This window comes from Pan troglodytes, chromosome 6, assembly GCF_028858775.2.
Source record: "Pan troglodytes isolate AG18354 chromosome 6, NHGRI_mPanTro3-v2.0_pri, whole genome shotgun sequence".
Taxonomy (NCBI): Eukaryota; Metazoa; Chordata; class Mammalia; order Primates; family Hominidae; genus Pan; species Pan troglodytes.
Genome location: NC_072404.2, coordinates 57,486,678 through 57,510,956, shown reverse-complemented (window position 1 = coordinate 57,510,956; position 24,279 = coordinate 57,486,678). Strand labels below are relative to the sequence as shown.

General features: G+C 38.9%; 1 long non-coding RNA gene across 1 annotated transcript in view; it reads right to left on the bottom strand.

Annotated features, from left to right (window-relative positions):
* Window positions 1–24,279, bottom strand: part of LOC134810486 (uncharacterized) — a 140,369-nt gene that overhangs the window by 26,524 nt on the left and 89,566 nt on the right. The window lies entirely within an intron of this gene.

The following is a 24,279-nucleotide window of genomic DNA, read 5'->3' as shown; positions in this document are numbered from 1 at the left end:
AAATCTTTAGAAGGATATCAAGTACAGCAGAATCATCAAGAAGCCTAGAAAAACAGGGTCACAAAAGAACAGAAATCTGGGTAGCTTCAGGGATCTTGAGAGTAGGAATTTAATAATGATAGTAATAATAATAATTGCAACAATAACAATAATAATGATAGATTTTATCTGTTGAGAGAATACTATGTAACAATATTATAGTAAACACTGTACATGAATTAAGTAACTTAATTCTCACAATTAGTCTAGGGGGTAGTTATTATTATTCCGTTCTGCAAAAAGAAAATAGAGACATAATAAGAATCATCTTGCCAAAAATTAAAGCGACAAGTGGTAAGAGGCAGGAAGTCTCGCTAACGAGCCATCATTGTTATCCACAACAACTTAGTTTCCTTCAGTGCTATAAACCAAAGAATTGATTGGCTGTAACTATTTTTTCCATCCTATCACTGCATTCCAGGCTCAAAGTACCAGGGGGACACTGGAACCTGCAGTAGGGATCTGACCCCTAAACAGGGCCTAGGAGTCTACACCTATATTTACCCGAACCTCTGGAGGTTACACCACATCTGATACACCCATGATTACCTGTGTATATTAAACACTATATACACATGATACGTACATCATTCTTTCTCACTTGGTTAGAATACTGTATTCATGGGTTCTGGATAATAGATTCATTCTTTCCTAAAGAAATTTGATTCTCATACACGCAAAGGGCTAGCAAATGGTGCACACCAAAATCTAACCCCATCTAGCTATGCCTAGAATGTGACCAGGAATAAAGTGAAGAGTTAAGGCAGAAAAACCCAGATTCCCCAGGCACCTTGTCCATCAAACCCTGGCCATTATTCTTTTTTTTTTTTAATTATTATACTTTAAGTTTTAGGGTACATGTGCATAATGTGCAGGTTAGTTACATATGTATACATGTGACATGCTGGTGCCTGCACCCACTAACTCATCATCTAGCATTAGGTATATCTCCCAGTGCTATCCCTCCCCCCTCCCCCCACCCTACAACAGTCCCCAGAGTGTGATGTTCCCCTTCCTGTGTCCATGTGTTCTCATTGTTCAATTCCCACCTATGAGTGACAATATGCGGTGTTTGGTTTTTTGTTCTTGCAATAGTTTACTGAGAATGATGATTTCCAATTTCATCCATGTCCCTACAAAGGACATGAACTCATCATTTTTATGGCTGCATAGTATTCCATGGTGTATATGCACCACATTTTCTTAATCCAGTCTATCACTGTTGGACATTTGGGTTGGTTCCAAGCCTTTGCTATTGTGAATAGTGCCGTGATAAACATATGTGTGCATGTGTCTTTATAGCAGCATGATTTATAGTCCTTTGGGTATATACCCAGTAACGGGATGGCTGGGTCAAATGGTATTTCTAGTTCTAGATCCCTGAGGAATCGCCACACTGACTTCCACAATGGTTGAACTAGTTTACAGTCCCACCAGCAGTGTAAAAGTGTTCCTATTTCTCCGCACCCTCTCCAGCACCTGTTGTTTCCTGACTTTTTAATGATTGCCATTCTAACTGGTGTGAGATGATATCTCATTGTGGTTTTGATTTGAATTTCTCTGATGGCCAGTGATGGTGAGCATTTTTTCATGTGTTTTTGGCTGCATAAATGTCTTCTTTTGAGAAGTGTCTGTTCATGTCTTTCGCCAACTTTTTGATGGGGTTGTTTGTTTTTTTCTTGTAAATTTGTTTGAGTTCATTGCAGATTCTGGATATTAGCCTTTTGTCAGATGAGTAGGTTGCGAAAATTTTCTCCCATTTTGTAGGTTGCCTGTTCACTCTGATGGTAGTTTCTTTTGCTGTGCAGAAGCTCTTGAGTTTAATTAGATCCCATTTGTCAATTTTGTCTCTTGTTGCCATTGCTTTTGGTGTTTTAGACATGAAGTGCTTGCCCATGCCTATGTCCTGAATGGTAATGCCCAGGTTTTCTTCTATGGTTTTTATGGTTTTCGGTCTAACGTTTAAGTCTTTAATCCATCTTGAATTGATTTTTGTATAAGGTGTAAGGAAGGGATCCAGTTTCAGCTTTTTACATATGGCTAGCCAGTTTTCCCAGAACCATTTATTAAATAGGGAATCCTTTCCCCATTGCTTGTTTTTCTCAGGTTTGTCAAAGATCAGATAGTTATAGATATGCAGTGTTATTTCTGAGGGCTCTGTTCCGTTCCATTGATCTATATCTCTGTTTTGGTACCAGTACCATGCTGTTTTGGTTACTGTAGCCTTGTAGTATAGTTTGAAGTCAGGTAGTGTGATGCCTCCAGCTTTGTTCTTTTGGCTTAGGATTGACTTGGTGATGCGGGCTCTTTTTTGGTTCTGTATGATCTTTAAAGTAGTTTTTTCCAATTCTGTGAAGAAAGTCATTGGTAGCTTGATGGGGATGGCATTGAATCTATAAATTACCTAGGGCAGTATGGCCATTTTCACGATATTAATTCTTCCTACCCATGAGCATGGAATGTTCTTCCATTTGTTTGTATCCTCTTTTATTTCCTTGAGCAGTGGTTTGTAGTTCTCCTTGAAGAGGTCCTTCACGTCCCTTGTAAGGTGGATTCCTAGGTATTTTATTCTCTTTGAAGCAATCGTGAATGGGAGTTCACTCATGATTTGGCTCTCTGTTTGTCTGTTACTGGTGTATAGGAATGCTTGTGATTTGTTTGCACATTGATTTTGTATCCTGAGACTTTGCTGAAGTTGCTTATCAGCTTAAGGAGATTTTGGGCTGAGACGATGGGGTTTTCTAGATATACAACCATGTCGTCTGCAAACAGGGACAATTTGACTTCCTCTTTTCCTAATTGAATACCCTTTATTTCCTTCTCCTGCCTAATGCCCTCCTGGCCATTATTCTTTACAAAGACATTTCATCCTATGTTCAGGATACCCCCGCACTGTACGATTATCCCCACTTCTAGGTGAAAACATTGCATTTGGAGAGAAAAAGAGGCTGCCCAGGATGACACAGCCAGTCAGTGGCCACAGCGTAAGTTCTACCCAGTGTTCTTGGCTTCCCAGGTTCAGACTCCTCCTCCCCAAGGCTGGCTGTGTGTGCATCTGTCAGCAGTCATAGAAAATCAGTGTGATACACTGTTGGTGGGACAGTTGGGGTATCTTCTACAGAAGGCTGCAGCTCCAAACCTAACTCTCTGTTTTAATCTCTGCTTCAGAGAGAGAAGCTGGTGAAACCATCACAGAGCCACACTTTTGTACTTAACCCAGATGGTCCTGAAAGAATCAGTGGAACTGGTAAGAGCAAGCAAATAGGAGTCAGCCACGTTTAATGGACCAATCATGTTTGCTGCTCTGTTCCTCCATCTTCTTGCCCTTGCTCTTGGTGCCCAATGCTTGCTCTATCACAGTACACTTTGATTACTTCTGAGACTTCTGGGTTGTACTAATATTTCACTTTATCTCTCAATCCTATTTGTGAAACTGCTTTTATATTGTAGAGTGTCCACACAGACACAAGCTAAAATCCAAAATTCAGGCAAAAAAAATGCAACTGTAAAAGTTTCTGCATCAAAGATCCCACCCACCGAGGTAAAAAGGGATGTGCAATTAAAGATCTAATTCACAGGGCAAATCCAGCTGAGAGCAGAGGAGAGGCGGCTGGTGGAGGGTTTCAGAGGAAATGTCTGAGTGGATTTCCACACAGCCACATGGTGAAAGCAAAATAAGCCAAAGCCAGCCATCTGCGCTTGAGAGGATGATACTGACTCCAAGCCGAGAGTGAGAAAAAAAAGCAATAAAATGCTGAATCGTGGAAGTAAACATTCAAATTGAGCTTATAAACCAAACTGCATTAGGTCTAAAGTACATCTTTTTCTCTTGTCTCAATTTCACTCTCCCTCTGGCCTTGAAGTTAGGCTTTTAAATTTTAACCATAATTAGATATTTTCACTACATTTTCTATAATCTAATTTTTCCACAGTTCTTTAAAGCTCTTAAAAAAATGTTTCCCCATGTACTGCAGTTAAAAGCAAACCGCATGCAACCTCTTCCCACTTACTGACACACAGCTCTACAAGGCAATGTACAAACTATGCCAGTAAGACCCTGGGCTCACATGAATGCGCCACTGGAATTGCGGGATGTGGGATCCCAGGGAGTGTCCCTGTTGGTGATGCTGTACCGTGTGTAGCCTTTCCATTATCTCTTCAGTGTATCCTGCCTGCTGCCAGCTTGCCCACCCTAAAGGTAAAACACATGCAGCCAACTCAGGACTCCACAAACACACTCTGTGTTCTCCAAATGCAGCAGCTTCAGTGTCCAAGAAGCCTCACCTTTAGCTCCTTCCAGTTCAGAGAGGGAGACCCAATGGCACCTCCCCTAGTGCAGAGCAGCGTCTCTCACCAGCTGAAGTCAATGACGTTATTTGTTAGCATTTTTGTAATCATTGTTTCAAACATTTATCCCCTCTCCTCACTCCAATCCCTTCCTTCTCTGCCATCTCCTTCACACATCTGTTTACTCCACAACATTCTCTAAGCCTATTCCCAAGGTTGTTGGGAGCTCTGATCACTGTCTTCATCTTAACAGTTTACCAAGATCATCAGCCCCTTCCAAATAAGGAGAATATCTAGAACAGAACTATTCAATAAAAATACAATGAGTGCAACATAGGTAATTTTAACTTTCTAGTAATCACACTGAAAACAAATGAGAAAAGATAAATTCATTTAAACAACAATGATTGAACTCAATATATTCAAAATACCATCCTGTTAATATGTGATTCTAATTACATTCCTAGTGCCCAACAGTGACATGTGTCTAGTAGCTGTCAGGGAAGACCTAGAAGATAATGAACCCTCGCTATGTGGGAGGGACTTCTGTTACATTATCTCATAGGTATTATTCATTCCACTTCACCAGGAGAAAATTGAAAGTCAGTGAAGCTGTGTAGCCTGCTTAAATTTACAAAGCTTGTAAACTGAAGAGTTAGAATTAAAACTAGATCTATCTGACACCAAAGGCATGTTTTTTCTATCTCTCCATACGTCTCCCTACTTCCAAAAGAAGACTCTAGTCCCTTGGTCAGCTACTTCAAAGATGCAAAAGCCGTGGGACTTTATTCCCTTCAGGCACAAACTATGCGCCAACCACCACCGCTTCCTCCAACCCCTCTGCTCCTGACACGCATATGCACATACACGCACACACAGAGAGAGACAGGGAGACCTTAACCTCTATAAGTTTATACCAGCCAAACTCAGACGCACTCTCAGAGCTCCTTGACAAGTTTGTTCTTTCATCTTGACTTCCTCACGTGTCTTGATTTTTCTTAGTACCCTTTAATGCCAGTGTCACGTGGCTTATTTTTCCAACACTCTACTTGAACATTTTTGGAGGTCTCTGGTCATCTTTTTATACCAAACAAAATGGTCATTTTTCAGTCTCCAGTCTCACGGGGGACTCTTTCACTCTTGAAGATCAATTTCATATTTTTTTTTACCTCCACGATAAGAAGTGTGCTGTAATACATATTAGTTGGCATTTTTGGTAACTTGTTATTCACGGGAAGTTCTTATGTCCACAGGAAGATACTTGTTATGTTTCTATCTCAATTTCCTTTAGCTGAAACTAGACCAATTATAGCTATATCATAAGATTTCTGTTTTTTAAAAAATATATTCCCCACATTTTAGTGGAAAATATTTACTAACCTGCTTTGGTTTCTAAACATTCATTTAGAGAACACTCTAAATGAGGCTTCATTGGCAGATCATCTAAATAAATAGCATGATCATTTCTAATCTTAAATGTAGCTATTTCAACTATGAATTCATGACAGATGAATTTTGATAGAAAAACAAAAACATTGTTAAAATTTTCCCTAAAGCACAATATTTTTTAAAAAGAGTTACATATGTATATATTAGTAGTTTAAATTTTAAAGAGTATCCTTGCCTAGTCTTTGATTGGCTGAGTTTAGCCTAATGACTATCTCATTATCCACTCTCTGCAGCCCTGTGTTCTCAGTAAGGGCAGAAACTCCTAGGTTAACAGGGAACACACATAATTCTCAACAGAAGCACCTCATGTTCAATGTCCTGTCCTTATTCTTCCTGAGAAAAAAGCATGATCATCTTTACATACCCTGCTATCCAGTTCAAAATACCACTGTATTTTCATCAACTCAGTGACTACCCAGGATAATGCATCTATGTCTTCCAAAGGCCAGCATTTCCTCTGAATTTTTATTTTCATATAGCCTATAGTTTTGCTCACATCAGCTTTTCTACCTCTCACAACTTCAATCTAAATTTCTCTAATGCTTTTTAGTCATTTATTTCCTTCCCAAAGACCTTTAAGTGTTTTGCTACTTTTAAATAAAATCTGTATATATTTAAGGTGTATGACATGTTTTGGTATACGTATACATATATGAAATGATCACCACAGTCAAGCAAATTAACATAGCCTTCTCACACGGTTACCTTTTTTGGTATTTTCTTTTTTTTATTACTATACTTTAAGTTCTAGGGTACATGTGCACAACGTGCAGGTTTGATACATAGGTATACATGTGCCATGTTGGTTTGCTGCACCCATTAACTAATCATTTACATTAAGTATTTCTCCTAATGCTACCCCTCCCCCAGCCCCCACCCCTCGACAGGCCCCAGTGTGTGATGTTCCCTGCCCTGTGTCCAAGTGATCTCATTGTACCATTTTTGTTTTTTTGTAGTAAGAGCACTTGAAACCTAAAATCTCCAGCACACAATATAGAATTATCAACTCCTAGCCATTACATTGTACATTATACCTCTACACAAGTTCATCCTACGTAACTGCACCACATCTCCTCATTTCCTTCACCTCCCCACCCCTCTGAGGAACCATCATTCTACTCTCTGCTTCTAAGAATTTGACTGTTTTAGATTCTGCACATAAGTGAGATCATGCAGTGTTATTCTTTCTGCGTCTGGCTTCTCTTACCACAATATCCTCCAGGTTCATTCATATTGTCACAAATGGCAGAGTCTCATTTGTTTCTAAGGCTGAATAATATACCACAATTTATTTACCTATTCATCTGTTGATGGGCACATAAGTTGTTTCCACGCCTTGGCTACTGTGAATAATGTTGCAATGAACATGGGAGTGCAGACATCTTTTCAAGGTACTGATTTCATTTTTGGGGTTATGTACTCAGAAGAATGATTGCTGGATCATATAGTAGCATCTATAATGTTTTCCGTAATCATTGTACTAATTTACATTCCCACCAACAGTGTACAATCTTTTCTCCACATTCTCACCCACACTTACCTCTCATCTTTTTGATAATTGCCATCCTAACAGGAATGAGGTGGTATCTTATTGTGGTTTTGATTTGCATTTCCCTGATTATCAGTAATATTGAGCACCTTTGCCTGTCCCTGCTGGCCATTTATATGTCCTGTTTAGAAAAGTGACTATCCAAGTGCTTTGCCCATTTTTCAATTGAGTTATTTGGGGTTTTTGTTTGTTTGTTTCCTATTTAGTTGTGTGAATTTCTTATATATCTTGGGTATTAACACCTTATTAGATATACAGTTTAAAAATATTTCTCTCTATAGGCTGCCTTGTCATTTTGTTGATTGTTTCCTTTACTGTGCAAAAGCTTTTTAGTTTGTAATCATCCCACTTATTTATTTTTGCTTTTGTTGCAAAAAGAGAGTTTTGTGTCACATTAAAAAAAAACTTATTTCCGAGACCAATGTCATGAAGCTTTTCCCCTATGTTTTTTTCCAGAAATTTATGATCTCAGGTATTATGTTTAAGTGTTTATTTTGAGTTTACTTTGTGTGTGTTGAAAGGGCCAAATTTTATTATTTTGTATGTGAATATCCAGTTTTACCAACACCATATATTGAACAGATTATCCTTCCCCCATTGTGTATGTTCATTGCCATTGTTAAAAAGTAGTGGACCACTTATGGTTTGGCTTATTTCTGGGCTATTCTGTCCCATTGGTTTATATGTCTATCTATATGCCAGTACCATATTTTTTTGATTACTATTGCTTTGTAACATAATTTGAAATCAGGAAGTTTGATGCCTCCAGCTTTGTTCTTTTTGCTCAATATTGCTTTACCTATTGGGGGTTTTTTTGTAGTCCCATACATATTTAAGAACTGTTTTTTCTCTTTCTGTGGAAAATGTCATCGGGATTTTGATAGAGTTTACATGAAATCTGTAGGTTGCTTTGGGTTAGTGTGGACATTTTACAATATAAATTATTCCAATCCATGAACATAAGATTTGTGTCTTCTTCAAATTCTTTAATCAATGTTTTACCACCTTCTGTGTAAAATCTTTCACTTCTTTGGTTAAATTTATTTCTAAGTATTTTATTGATGCTATTGCAAATGGAATTGTTTTCTTGATTTCTTTTTCAGTTAAATTGTTGTTGGTTTAAAGAAAGACAACCAGGACATAGGCACGGTCAAAGATTTCATGACAAAGGCATCAAAAGCAACTGCAACTGCAACAAAAAATGACAAATGGGATTTAATTAAACTAAAGAGCTTCTGCACAGCAAAGAAACTATTAGCAGAGTACCTAGACAATCTACAGAATGGAAGAAATTTTTGCAAACTATGCATCTGACAAAGGTCTAATATTCAGCATCTATAAGGAATTTAAACAAATTTACAAGAAAGAAACAACCCCATTAAAAAGCAGGCAAAGGACATGAATAGACACTTCTCAAAAGAAGACATGTATGTGGTCAACAATCATATGAAAAAACCCTCAACATCACTAATCATTAGAGAAATGCAAATCAAAACCACAATAAGATATCATCTCACACAGAATAGTTATTAAAAAGTCAAAAAATAACAGATGCTGGCAAGGTTGTGAAGAAACGAAACACTTATATTCTGTTGGTGGGACTGTAAATTAGTTCAACCATTGTGGAAGACAGTGTGGCGATTCCTCAAAAACCTAAAGACAGAAATGCTACTTGACCAAGCAATCCCATTACTGGGTATATACCCAAAGGAGTATAAATCATTCTGTTATAAAGACAGATGCACGTGTGTTCATTGCAGCACTATTCACTATAGCAAAGATATGGAATCAACCTAAATGCCCAACAGTGGCAGACTGAATAAAGAAAATGTGGTACATATACACCATGGAACACTATGCAGCCATAAAAAATAATGAGATCATGTCCTTTGCAGGGACATAGATGGAGCTAGAGGCCATTATCCACAGCAAACGAATGCAGGAACGGAAAAACCAAACACCACATGTTTTCACTCATAAGTGGGGACTAAATGATGAGAACACAGGAACACATAGAGCGAAAAGAAAACACACTGGGGTTTTTCAAAGGGTGGAGGGTGAGAGGTGGGGGAGGATAAGGAAAAATAACTAATGAGTACTAGGCGTAATACCTGGGTGATGAAACAATCTGTACACAAACTCCCATGACACAAGTTTACCTATGTAACAAACCTGCACATGTATCCCTGAACTTAAAATAAAACTTAAAAAAAAGAAAGGCAACCAATTTGTATATGTTGATTTTGTATCCTGCAAGTCTACTGGAGTCATATATTAGTTATAATAATTTTTTGTAGAATCTTTAGGTTTTCTCCACATACACATAGAATCTTGTCACCTGAAAACAAATAATTTTGCTTCTTATTTTCTAATGTGAATGACTTTTTCTTCATTTTTGTTTAATTGCCCTTGCTAGTACTTCTAGTACTTTGCTGAATAGAAATAGTGAGAGTGGGCATTCTTACCCTGTACCCAGTCATAGAGGAAAAGCTTTCAGTTCTTCCCCATGGATTATGATGTTACTGTGAGCTTTTCATAAATGGCCTTAATTGTGTTAAGAAATTTTCTTTTTTTTTAATATGCTTTAAGTTTTAGGGTACATGTGCACAACCTGCAGGTTTGTTACATATGTATACACGTGCCATGTTGGTGTGCTGCACCCATTAACTTGTCATTTAACATTAGGTATATCTCCTAATGCTATCCTTCTCACACCCTGCACCCTACAACAGGCCCCAGTGTATGATGTTCCCCTTCCTGTGTCCATGTGTTCTCATTGTTCAATTCCCACCTATGAGTGAGAACATGCAGTGTTTGGCTTTTTGTTCTTGCGATAGTTTGCTGAGAATGATGGTTTCCAGCTTCATCCATGTCCCTACAAAGGACATGAACTCATCCTTTTTTATGGCTGCATAGTATTCCATGGTGTATATGTGACACATTTTCTTAATCCAGTCTATCATTGTTGGACATTTGGATTGGTTCCAAGTCTTTGCTATTGTGAATAGTGCCGCAATAAACATATGTGTGCATGTGTCTTTACAGCAGCATGATTTATAATCCTTTGGGTATATACTCAGTAATGAGATGGCTGGGTCAAATGGTATTTCTAGTTCTAGATCCCTGAGGAATCGCCACACTGACTTCCACAATGGTTGAACTAGTTTACAGTCCCACTAACAGTGTAAAAGTGTTCCTATTTCTCCACATCCTCTCCAGCACCTGTTGTTTCCTGACTTTTTAATGATTGCCATTCTAACTGGTGTGAGATGATATCTCATTGTGGTTTTGATTTGCATTTCTCTGATGGCCAGTGATGGTGAGCATTTTTTCATGTGTTTTTTGGCTGCATAAATGTCTTCTTTTGAGAAGTGTCTGTTCATGTCTTTCGCCAACTTTTTGATGGGGTTGTTTGTTTTTTTCTCGTAAATTTGTTTGAGTTCATTGTAGATTCTGGATAGTAGCCCTTTGTCAGATGAGTAGGTTGCAAAAATTTTCTCCCATTTTGTGCGTTGCCTGTTCACTCTGATGGTAGTTTCTTTTGCTGTGCAGAAGCTCTTGAGTTTAATTAGATCCCATTTGTCAATTTTGGCTTTTGTTGCCATTGCTTTTGGTGTTTTAGACATGAAGTCCTTGCCCATGCCTATGTCCTGAATGGTATTGCCTAGGTTTTCTTCTAGGGTTTTTATGGTTTCTGGTCTAACATTTAAGTCTTTAATCTATCTTGAATTAATTTTTGTACAAGGTGTAAGGAAGGGATCCAGTTTCAGCTTTCTACATATGGCTAGCCAGTTTTCCCAGCACCATTTATTAAATAGGGAATCCTTTCCCCGTTTCCTGTTTTTGTCAGGTTTTTCAAAGATCAGCTAGTTGTAGATATGTGGCATTATTTCTGAGGGCTCTGTTCTGTTCCATTGATCTATATCTCTGTTTTGGTACCAGTACCATGCTGTTTTGGTTACTGTCGCCTTGTAGTATAGTTTGAAGTCAGGTAGCATGATGCCTCCAGCTTTGTTCTTTTGGCTTAGGATTGACTTGGCAATGCAGGCTCTTTTTTGGTTCTGTATGAACTTTAGTTTTTTCCAATTCTGTGAAGAAAGTCATTGGTAGCTTGATGGGGATGGCATTGAACCTATAAATTACCTTGGACAGTATGACCATTTTCGTGATATTAATTCTTCCTACCCATGAGCATGGAATGTTCTTCCATTTGTTTGTATCCTCTTTTATTTTGTTGAGCAGTGGTTTGTAGTTCTCCTTGAAGCGGTCCTTCACATCCCTTGTAAATTGGATTCCTAGGTATTTTATTCTCCTTGAAGCAATTGTGAATGGGAGTTCACTCATGATTTGGCTCTCTGTTTGTCTGTTATTGGTGTATAGGAATGCTTGTGATTTGTTTGCATATTGATTTTGTATCCTGAGACTTTGTTGAAGTTGCTTATCAGCTTAAGGAGATTTTAGGCTGAGACAATGGGGTTTTCTAGATATACAATCATGTCATCTGCAAACAAGGACAATTTGACTTCCTCTTTTCCTAATTGAATACCCTTTATTTCCTTCTCCTGCCTGATTGCCCTGGCCAGAACTTCCAACACTATGTTGAATAGGAGTGGTGAGAGAGGGCATCCCTGTCTTGTGCTGGTTTTCAAAGGGAATGCTTCCAGTTTTTGCCCATTCAGTATGATATTGGCTGTGGATTTGTCATAGATAGCTCTTATTATTTTGAGATCAGTCCCATCAATACCTAATTTATTGAGAGTTTTTAGCATGAAGGCATTGTTGAATTTTGTCAAAGGCCTTTTCTGCATCTGTTGAGATAATCATGTGGTTTTTGTCGTTGGTTCTGTTTATATGCTGAATTACGTTTATTGATTTTCGTATGTTGAACCAGCCTTGCATCCCAGGGATGAAGCCCACTTAATCATGGTGGATAAGCTTTTTGATGTGTTGCTGGATTCGGTTTGCCTGTATTTTATTGAGGATTTTTGCATTGATGTTCATCACGGATATTGGTCTAAAATTCTCTTTTTTTGTTGTGTCTCTGCCGGGCTTTGGTATCAGGATGATGGCCTCATAAAATGAGTTAGGGAGGATTCCCTCTTTTTCTATTGATTGGAATAATTTCAGAAGGAATGGTACCAGCTCCTCCTTGTACCTCTGGCAGAATTTAGCTGTGAATCCATCTGGTCCTGTACTTTTTTTGGTTGGTAAGCTATTAATTATTGCCTCAATTTCAGAGCCTGTTATTGACAATTCAGAGCCTCAAATTCAGAGCCTGAATAGACCAATGTCTATTCAGAGATTCAACTTCTTCCTGGTTTAGTCTTGGGAGGGTGTATGTGTCGAGGAATTTATCCATTTCTTCTAGATTTTCTAGTTTATTTGCATAGAGGTGTTTATAGTATTCTCTGATGGTAGTTTGTATTTCTGTGGGATCAGTGGTGATATCCCCTTTATCATTTTTTATTGCGTCTATTTGATTCTTCTCTCTTTTCTTCTTTATTAGTCTTGCTAGCAGTCTATCAATTTTGTTGATCTTTTCAAAAAACCAGCTCCTGGATTCATTGATTTTTTGAAGGGTTTTTTGTGTCTCTATTTCCTTCAGTTCTGCTCTCATCTTAGTTATTTCTTACCTTCTGCTAGCTTTTGAATGCGTTTGCTCTTGCTTCTCTAGTTCTTTTCATTGTGATGTTAGGGTGTCAATTTTAGATCTTTCCTGCTTTCTCTTGTGGGCATTTAGTGCTACAAATTTCCCTCTACACACTGCTTTGAATGTGTCCCAGAGATTCTGGTATGTTGTGTCTTTGTTCTCATTGGTTTCAAAGAACATCTTTATTTCTGCCTTCATTTCGTTATGTACCCAGTAGTCATTCAGGAGCAGGTTGTTCAGTTTCCATGTAGTTGAGCTGTTTTGAGTGAGTTTCTTAATCCTGAGTTCTAGTTTGATTGCACTGTTGTCTGAGAGACAGTTTGTTATAATTTCCGTTCTTTTACATTTGCTGAGGAGTGCTTTACTTCCAACTATGTGGTCAATTTTGGAATACGTGTTGTGTGGTGCTGAAAAGAATTGTATCCTTAAAATATGTATAATTACAATATGTATGATTGATATGTATGTATCAATTTTTAAAGTAAATAATTTTTCTATTAAAAAAATGTAAATTCTGTTGATTTGGGGTGGAGAGTTCTGTAGATGTCTATTAGGTCTGCTTGGTGCAGAGCTGAGTTCAATTCCTGGATATCCTTGTTAACTTTCTGTCTCGTTGATCTGTCTAATGTTGACAGTGGGGTGTTAAAGTCTCCCATTATTATTGTGTAGAGTCTAAGTCTCTTTGTAGGTCTCTCAGACTTGCTTTATGAATCTGGGTGCTCCTGTATTGGGTGCATATATATTTAAGATAGTTAGCTCTTCTTGTTGAATTGGGGAAAAAAACAGAGCAGAAAAACTGAAAATTCTAAAAATCAGAGAGCCTCTCCTCCTCCAAAGGAACGCAACTCCTCACCAGCAACGGAACAAAGCTGGATGGAGAATTACTTTGACGAGTTGAGAGAAGAAGGCTTCAGACGATGAAACTACTCTGAGCTAAAGGAAGTTCGAACCCATGGCAAAGAAGTTAAAAACCTTGAAAGAAGATTAGACGAATGGCTAACTAGAATAACCAATGCAGAGAAGTCCTTAAAGGACCTGATGGAGCTGAAAACCACGGCACGAGAACTACGTGACGAATGCACAAGTCTCAGTAGCCGATTCAATCAACTGGAAGAAAGGGTATCAGTGATGGAAGATCAAATGAATGAAAGGAAGTGAGAAGAGAAGTTTAGAGAAAAAAGAATAAAAAGAAACGAACAAAGCCTCCAAGAAATATGGAACTATGTGAAAAGACCAAATCTATGTCTGATTGGTGTACCTGAAAGTGACGGGGAGAATGGAACCAAGTTGGAAAACACTCTGCAGGATATTATCCAGGAGAACTCCCCCAATCTAGCAAGACAGGCCAACATTCAGATTCAGGAAATACAGAGAACGCCACAAAGATACTCCTCGAGAAGAGCAACTCCAAGACACATAATTGTCAGATTCACCAAAGTTGAAATGAAGGAAAAAATGTTAAGGGCAGCCAGAGAGAAAGGTCGGGTTACCCACAAAGGGAAGCCCATCAGACTAACAGCTGATCTCTTGGCAGAAACTCTACAAGCCAGAAGAGAGTGGGGGCCAATATTCAACATTCTTCAAGAAAAGAATTTTCAACCCAGAATTTCATATCCAGCCAAACTAAGCTTCATAAGTGAAGGAGAAATAAAATACTTTACAGACAAGCAAATGCTGAGAGATTTTGTCACCACCAGGCCTGCCCTAAAAGAGCTCCTGAAGGAAGCACTAAACATGGAAAGGAACAACCAGTACCAGCCACTGCAAAAACATGCCAAATTGTAAAGACCATTGAGGCTAGGAAGAAACTGCATCAACTAACGAGCAAAATAACCAGCTAACATCATAATGACAGGATAAAATTCACACATAACAATATTAACCTTAAATGTAAATGGGCTAAATGCTCCAATTAAAAGACACAGACTGGCAAGTTGGATAAAGAGTCAAGACCCATCAGTGTGCTGTATTCAGGAAACCCATCTCACGTGCAGAGACACACATAGGCTCAAAATAAAGGGGTGGAGGAAGATCTACCAAGCAAATGGAAAGCAAAAAAAAAAGCAGGGGTTGCAATCCTAGTCTGTGATAAAACAGACTTTAAACCAACAAAGATCAAAAGAGACAAAGAAGGCCATTACATAATAGTAAATAAATTTTCATTCTATACCTATTTTGTTGAGAGTTTTTTTTATCATGCATGGATGTTAAACTTTATCAAATTCTTTTTCCACATGTGTTGAGATGATCATGTGGCTTTCATCTTTTATTCTATTAATGTGGTACATCTTATTGATTTATTTGCATATATAAAACTAATCTTGCATCTCAGAGATAAATTCCACTTGGTCATGGGTTATAATCTTTTTGATGTGCTGTTGAATTCAGTTTGCTAGTATTTTCTTGATTGCTAGTATTTTCTTGATGATTGTTGCATCTATGTTTATCAGAGATATTGTCCTGCAGTTTTTTTGTTTTGTTTTTTTTTTTTGTGGTGCTTTTGTCAGACTTTGATATCAGGGTGATTCTGGCCTCATAAAATGAGCTTGGAAGCATTCCCTGTACTTTAATTTTCTGGAAGAGTTTAAGAAGGATTGGTATTACTTCTCCTTTGAATGTTTGGTAGAAGCCATATAGTCCTGGGCTTTTCCTTATTGGAAGGTTTTTAAATTACCCTGTCAATCTTCTTATTTGTTATTGATCTGTTCTGGTTTTCTATTGCCTCCCAATTCAATCTTGATAGGTTATGTGTTTCCAGGAATTTATCCATTACTCCTACATTATCCCATTTGTTGATATATAATAGTCATATAATAGGCCTTCTTTATGACCATTTTTATTTCTGAGGCATCTGTTGTAATATGTCCTCTTTTATTTCTGAATGTGTGCATTTGAGGAAAACATGATCTGAGTGGTTTTCTAGAAGGTAGCTAACAGCCAGTGGGCTTCTTTTCAGCCTTTGATGTGTTTTCACCCTGATTACCAAAGTGTGTTTCTTTGTGTCCTCAGTGCCTTATTTAGTGCTTGGCACATAGTTGGTGCTCAGTAAATAGCTCTGGAATGAATCAACAGATAAATGGATAAGTGACTGACTGACTGAATGAATAAACTTATGTTATACTTAAGTCTCTTATGTATCTTCTGAGATACTCAACATTAAACAATTTCATGGACAAATGATTTTGAGATTATCCTTCATGCCATCTTAAGACAATGCACACTGGCATAATTGACGAATCAGAGAAGGTGACCCTGAGCCATTGCGACTCAACCAGTAGGCTACTGGAACCAAGACATAAAAATGCTACAATGTCTTAAGCACATTAAAGGGCAAACATGTGGCACATTCATAGGAAGTCCATGCTATTCTCCACATTGGTGTTAGTGCGCAGATGTAAATCACATCTCTTCCCTCCTCAAAATGTGTCCTTATCTCCCTAGAGCACATAGAAGTTCCAACCACCCATCTTCAAGTTAGTTTCAAGGCCTCTGCTTTCTGACCTAGCCTGTGTATGAGGCATGGTACATGGAAGATCTGCTGTGCCATAGCTAAAGCAGCTAAGTTTCCTGGAACACATCTTACCCGCTGATTGGCTCTCTGAAGATTCACTTTCAGGCTCCACAGCTAACTCAGAGCCCAGAGAGCCAATCAGAGGGTAAGGTGTGTTCATATTTGAAAGGTCTAGGTATGAAAGCATTAATTCATTTTTTTATTCACAGAGATAAGCAGTATATGTGTATAGTAGATACCTCATATGGTACATTAGATTGTATTTATGGTATTGGTAGGCAAGGAATATACATGTATACCCGTATATGTTTATGGTACATATGTATATATATAGAGAGAGAGTATATTCTTACAAGACAGGATCTGTAATGAACATTCTTGCAACTTCGTGTTTATTCTCATTTTCAAGATTAGGCAGTTCTTTTTGACACTAGCAGGAACCCTAATAGATGCTATTTTAAAAGAAGCTGAAAACAGGAAAATCTGATTTGACCACACCATCATTTAATTCTTTTCCAGACAAAGGTTTTATTGATTTTAGTGTATGCAATGAATTGAACAATTCTAATATTAAGGTGATAGTGAAAGCATTGAAGAAATATATTGTGAAGTGTCAGAACTTTGATCAATTTAAAACAAAAAGCTAAGCAATATAAAAAAACTGTAGTCAAATCAGTCAGGTTATAAGTTTCTTTCCCTCTGAGAGATAAGCCGGCCAAGAAAGAGTGTCCATTTTCTTTTTAGGAATTCAATTTTTAAATCAAAATATAAGTATTTTGGCTGTTTCCTGCAATAGTCTCTCTTTATGACCAACAACAGTAATATTGCCTGTATCAGAGGATAGACAATGAGAGAGTTGAAGGAAGCATTCTTTAAAAAATTACAAGAAAGGGCAGAGAGATAGTAAGAAGGAAGGAAGAAAAGAGAGAGAGAGATAGGCTTTCAGCAAACAGAAATTGCATTTTTTAAAGTCTCACTAAAATACTAAACAGTAACTCCAAGGAAATAAAGAATATGATGATACAATCAAGACAAAAGATTTTAAACAATGTAATACATCTTTGCTGTTAGATGTGGCTGTGTAAAAGATGTTCGTTTAAAAGAAAGTGAAGGAGAAGTAAATCTATTTTTATCGTTAAGATGTACTTATAATTATTTTAATTAATTGATTTGAATGACAGTTGTGGATAACGAATGAGCTACTGATGTCCAATTCCAAAATTGCAAGTAAGAAAAACATGGCTTATCAGTACTTTTTGAGAAAAGATATGAGTTTATCTGCTCTTCTTTTCTCATAAACCCTTCTGTCTTTGTGAAATATCTCTGGCTCCATCTTCAGAGAAATAATGTGTGTGCAGCCTGGAAAGAGAGACTGTGATCTGGGAAGGCACAGACCAGTTTATCAGCACGACTCAGCATACCGCCTCCCTTCTCCAGGACCAGACCACTTTCCTGGACTGCCAGGATGCCAGGATACAGCCTTTATTTCCTAACCATGGTTTTCAATGCTGAAATTATTCTTACAAGTCAATAGTAGATTTATTTTCAATATAAACGCACAAGCTATTTGGAAAGGAATCATATAGCGGGCATGTTGCTGGACAATTTGCAAGCCTCCAGAGTTTCCTGGAGTGTTTCAGAAGGAAAAACAAACAGCAAGACAGGTTATGGCGGGCGGGGTGGATGGTGAGCTCCAACAGTTAATCTGTCTTTGAATGGTTGGTTATTAATCAGCTTTGCATGCCAAAAGCTAAATATTCAAGAATGCATTCCGATTCATAATTAGAATTCTAGCCTTCTAACCAAATATTTGGTTCCGAGAAAGTACCCTCGTAAAGCACAGATTAACAACCTTGAGTGGCAGCCATGAGCTCAGTGCAGCTCACTTAGGAATCTCAGGTGTCAGTGTTCTGTGTCCTGTGCCACTTGAAGCAGATTGGCTGACACCTTGACAGCTTGCTGCATTCGACCAGTCCTGTAAAATATGTGGAGTTCTAGCCATAGGAATCAAGGCTTTTGCAGCAAGAGATAGGATGTTGTTCAAGGTCAAGGAATAAAAGAGAATAAAAATGTAGATTTCCTTTTCCCCTTATGCAGCCAACATCAAAACAGTTTAAAACTGTTAAGCTCACAATTACAAGGAGAGTATGTTTTTAGCGGTACCTCATATAACAGACCAGGAAATTTTTATAGGATATCTTTAAAAAGCCATCCCACAGTGATTCACCAGACACTTGGAGGCAATAATGAAAGTGCCTCAATGCCTTACTATTTCCAATAGCTGAAACTTAAATCCAAGAGAGTCAATACTTACATTATTTATGTTTTTCAATAAAAACTAATTAAAGATACTTAAATTTTTAGTGATGGTCCGAGAAATGTAATTGAGCAGGCTCAGATTTAGCAAGCCATTAATTGAGTTCTCGATAAGGATCTGAATGAAGAAGGAATCAATTTCTTATGAATTTCAGCTCTTTTGGCTCCGCTTTCTTCGAGCAGGAAAGGAAGGAAGCCTAAGATTCCATCTTCTCTCAGTCTTCTTGTCTCTCAGCCCCGGAGGGAAAGAATATTTAAAAGGCATTGTTAGAAACTCCCAGAAATGGTGCTTGAGATGAGATTTGTTTTTAATTTTTCAGCTGGATCATTATTTCTTGAGAATGTAAATAGTGGCAAATGCCAATCATTGAACTTGAAAAAAAAGGAAGAAATTAGCCACAAGATGTTTAAGTCACTTTTAACTCCAATTCATTCCCTAAAGCTGCCTGGAAAACACTCTAGTTCTATTTTGAAGATGTCTTTACGTTCACAAAAGGCCACTGCGCAGGCTTGCTGCTGGCTGCTGTGAAGGGAAATTCAAATTCTGGCAAACTGCTGCTTTCATCTGGTCCTTGAACAAAGAAGCTATTTTGAAATTCTGATGGCATCTTAGGGAAAACAAGACGTACCCCAAAATTTCAAAAATAAATATAGCTTATTGCTTAACACTCTGCATGTAACAACTAATATCCCCAAGGAAAATGTAGAGTCTGGTAGCAGCACCACATTCTAGATTTAAGATGATACATCGATCAAATGCAGCATTTCTCCAGTGAACCTTCGTTTACTGGTACAGGAAACCATGCCATGACTCACAGCAGATTTCGCCAGACCTCGCCACTATGGGCAATAGTGGCACCTAACAATTCAATGCAACACTAAGGAATGGGGGGCAACCAATTAAATTTCACAGTAGCCGACTTCAGTTTTGCTTCACAGGATGTTTCCCCCAAGGAACATAGCTTCTCTTGCAGAAAATATGCCATCGGCTTCAGATCAACACTAGGATTTTTCCCTAATTGTCCATTTGTGCTCCTGCTCCACACACAATGCCCGCTGAAAACACATCATTGCCTTGATGACATTCTTGACTTCCTTGGCCCATGAGAAATCACAGGTCCTCTCAACTCATGGGGCTCTCTGTGTCTTTTCTTTGGAAGAACACTATGATAGCTGGTGATATTCCTTCTACTGCCTTTGCGATTATTAGCATCATGCAAATAATGCTAAACTACACCCTGACCTGCTCACCTGCAATTCCATGTTAAACATCCATCTGCTCCACTGGAATGGAAGCATAAGGAGACAAGGGACAATGCACGTGAGGTTGGGTGTGTTTTCCAGAGAAGCCTAGCATGCATGCTGTAGGAAAACAAAAAATATTTCTTAAATTTATACAGAAGTAAATCTTAAAGTTCGGTTTTTCATGATTAGAATTGATTTTTTTTTTTTTGAGACAGGGTCTCACTCTATCACCCAGGCTGGAGTGCAGTGGTGCCATTTCGGCTCACTGCATCCTCTGCCTCCTGGGTTCAAACAATTCTCGTGCCTCAGCCTCCCGAATAGCTGGGATTACTGGCGTGTGCCACCACACCCAGCTAATTTTTGTATTTTTAGAAGAAACAGGATTTTGCCATGTTGACCAGGTAGTTTTTGGTGTCATAAATTCCCTCTATGTGGAAGTAAGCCCAGTTGTTCATGGTATTTACAATAAGAAACGTTGTTAAAGCACAGATTTAATCTCAGCCTCTGGGAAACGAAGAAAACCTTGTCAACAGCCAGTGTTCACATTTCAACAGGGTTTTGCTCCTCTGGTATAGGTCCTTACCTAATCATTACAACAAATGCAAAAATACAAACTAAATGATATTGGCAAGTTTGAAATTCTGATGGCATCTTAGGGAAAAGTCTAAAAATATGTCAAGGTTTTAGTTCAGTGTGTCTCAAGCGTAACTGGATGTGAAAGTCCACATCTTTAGTGTGTAACTGTTTGTAGCTCTTTTCTGAGATACACATATTTTGATTATTTTCCTCACTTTTAAAGGGCATGAAACATTACATGCATGTAGTTGTAGTTTCACATGTATCTTGGAATACTATTTAGTCATAAAAAAGAATGAACTCCTGTCATTCTTGGCAACATTGATGGAACTGGAGGACATTATATTAAGTGAAATAAGCCAGGAACAGAAAGTTAAACACTGTGTTCTCACTCATATGTGGAAGCTAAATTTAAAGCTGAATTCATAGAAGTAAAAAGCAGAACAGATAATGCTAGAGTCAGGGAAAGGCAGGCGGAAGAAGGAAAAATTAAAGGATATAAAACTACAGCTAGACAAGAGGAATAAGTCCTAGCATTCTGTACCACTGTAGAATGACTATTGTTAACAATAGCATATTATATAGTTTCAGATAGGAACAAGAAGGATATTTAATTTTCCCAACACAAAGAAATTATAAAGGTTTGAGATGAGGCATGTGCTAATTGCCCTGATGTGATCACTATATATTATATGTATTTTAACTTCATTATATACCCAATGAATATGTACAATATGTATCAATTTAAAATTAAAACAACTAAGAAATAAAAATACACTTAAAAATAGTAATAAACAAATGTTCATCAATAAATAAATAAACATCATAGAGTGGCAACCTATACTCTTGTATGCATATAAATAGATAAATACTATTAGGAGAAATTCCTTAAGGCTTATGAATACATATCCTATTAATTGAAGGAGATTTGGATAATTCTGATATTATCTGGTTGAATTACTTTAGGATTTGTCAACCATGGTGCTATTGACATTTTGGGCCAGGTAATTCTTTGTTATGGGGTCTCCCCTATTGTGTGACATTTAGCAGCCTCTCTGGCCAGTACCCACTAGATGCCAGTAGCACCACCCTAGTACTGACAACAATACATTTCTTCAGACATGGCCAAATAGGGTGAATGAAAGGGGTTTCAGCGAGGTGGCAAAATCACCCCACTTGATAACCACTGCTTTAGTGCTATCTTGAAGAAAAAAATGCCAGACAGACTATGTCATTGAAAACCTAGGCAGCACACTGTACTAAGCATCTTACAAGCTCTGCTACTGACGATACGTCGGTGCCATCCTACTCCAACTAGTCAACAAATCTTAAGATCAGTCCATGAAGAAGTTCTTCCAGAATACCCATTGTGAATGAAAGTAAGAAGATTGTAGTTTTAATCATGCATAATTAAGGCTTTTTACTGAACTGCACTGGAACTCCCCTGGTCACAATACTGCCACTCCACTTGCTGCCCTACATTCTGCACTTGATGGAAATAACTTTAGTTGATCCTCTCAAAAAGCTTGCAAAAAAGTAATGTAGATCCTTGTCTGTAAATGAGGAGAAAAAAAGGCTTGAGACTATTAGGGATTTGTCCCAGGTTGCACAGCCAGAGAGTGACAAGAGGGGTTTAGGATTCTGTCCTACCCGATTTCACATTGTGTGTTCCATCATTTTCATCCTAGGACCTCTGTTCATAAGCAGTTTGCTAAATTGAGACCATATCCATTGACAAGTGTCTTGAAATTAAGCTGAGAGGACAGTGGTGAAAGTCAGCGTCTTTTGCAGCCCTGCAGTGGCACCATCATTCCCCCAGCTCGGTTTGCTTCTCCCGTAGCTGAGCTCTTAGCTCTGGTGGCCTCCAGATCCCCGACCCTGTGCCACCCCATCACCCTGCCTGCAACCTGTGCCCTCAATCTCCCCTCCAAATTGTATCTCAGGAGAAACAGCACTGTAGAATAGATAAACCATTTTTTAGTTGAAACCCTGATAGTGCCATCAAGATGCAGGGGGACCTTGAGGTTTGATGCATCTTCTTTTCTCACAGGGCTCATGGCCAAATCTTCCTCTCCTAAAGGACACAAGAACTCTGTCTCCTAAGCACCAGAGATGCTCAGCCAGCAGAGACTTGGAAGATCATTTCCTTATGTAGGGAAGGATTTTCTCATGAACTTTATACCAAGTGGTGAATGGCTGCTACCTTATTTTCCCATTTGCCTTCTGTTATTTGATTTTGACATGGCGTCCTTACTTTAACTAACTTAATGCATTTCCACTGGGGACACTGCAGGTGGGCATTGTCGAGAAAGCTACTGAGAAATGGGGGTTGGGGGCTGCAAAGGAGCCTCCTTGGCAGCACCTCCATGGCTGCTGTGTGTGCAGGCCCTGTGCCAGCTCTGGGTGCCTCAACCCTGCTGGCTGCCTGGGCTTTCTTCCTTTATGAACATTCAATCTCTTGTTTTCCATAAATTTGATCTATTGGCTGGAGAGCCAAGCAGGAATTTTCTTATTAGGGCACAATTTTCTTATTAGGGCACAATTAGGGGTCTTGCCTCTGTCTCCTAACGCAGCAGGGGTATAAAGGAAGGGGTCGGGCACTGCATCAAAGGCCAGTGCTGCCCTTGCCACCTTCAGGACAGTTGTTAGTCCTGGGAACTGGAACCTCACCTGGAAGGGATGACTGGGCCCCATCGACTCAAAGTCCTTTCTGGCTCTGAAACTCTGTCTGCAGCTCATCAGGCCCTGCTGATTGTGCCAATTGGAATAAGCAGCCTGACGTGATTTGTCTGGCTAATGATGTGATGTGGGATGGACAGAGAAATTGGGCCATGATGGGCTTGTTAATGACCATTAGCATATGCATCTGCAGCTGTGTACCTGCTTCTGCTGAGCGCAGACCCAGCTTGTGCTCCTCTCGCCATCACCTGAGCATCAAGGGCTGCTGGAATCACATAGGCATTTAGATTGCCGGAACAGGCTTCCTTCCCTCCTTACCCTTCCTTCTGAGTATCTTCTGCAAATCTGTCTTCTCACCCTACGGATGTTCTTCAGAGAGGATGGGCCCTTGCCTCCCTGAGTGGGTCCCTGGACCCACCATGGGCATTGCCCTGTTGGGGTGTGTTAGAGGCGCAGACTCTCAGGGCCCACCCCAGACACATTGTATCAGATCCTCCGGTTGATTCCTGTGCAAGTTAAAGTTTGAGAAGTGCAATTCTAGACCAGGGGGCAAGCACATTGAGGTAGAGTGGGGCTGTCTGTCTCCAGAAGATTTTAGTGGTCTTAATACAGTTTAACTCCCAATGGAAGTAGTTGCTATGGGTTGAAATATGCCTCTCTAACAAAATTATAGGGACAAGTCCTAACCCCCTCATTTGGAAATAGGGTTGCTGCAGATGTCTTTAGTTAAGATGAGGTTATACTGAGCTAGAACGTATACAAAGGGGACATCTGGACACAGACACACACAGGAAGAATACATGTGAAGATGAAGCAGAGGTGAGGGCAACGGCTCCCCAAGCCAACCAACGCCAAAGACTGCCAGCGGCTGCAGGGGCTGGAGGTGAGCCTGGAGCAAACTCGCACTCACACTCAGTCTTCCACGTCTCGCCTCCAGAACTGAGAGACAATAAATATCTGTTGCTTGCACCACCCAGT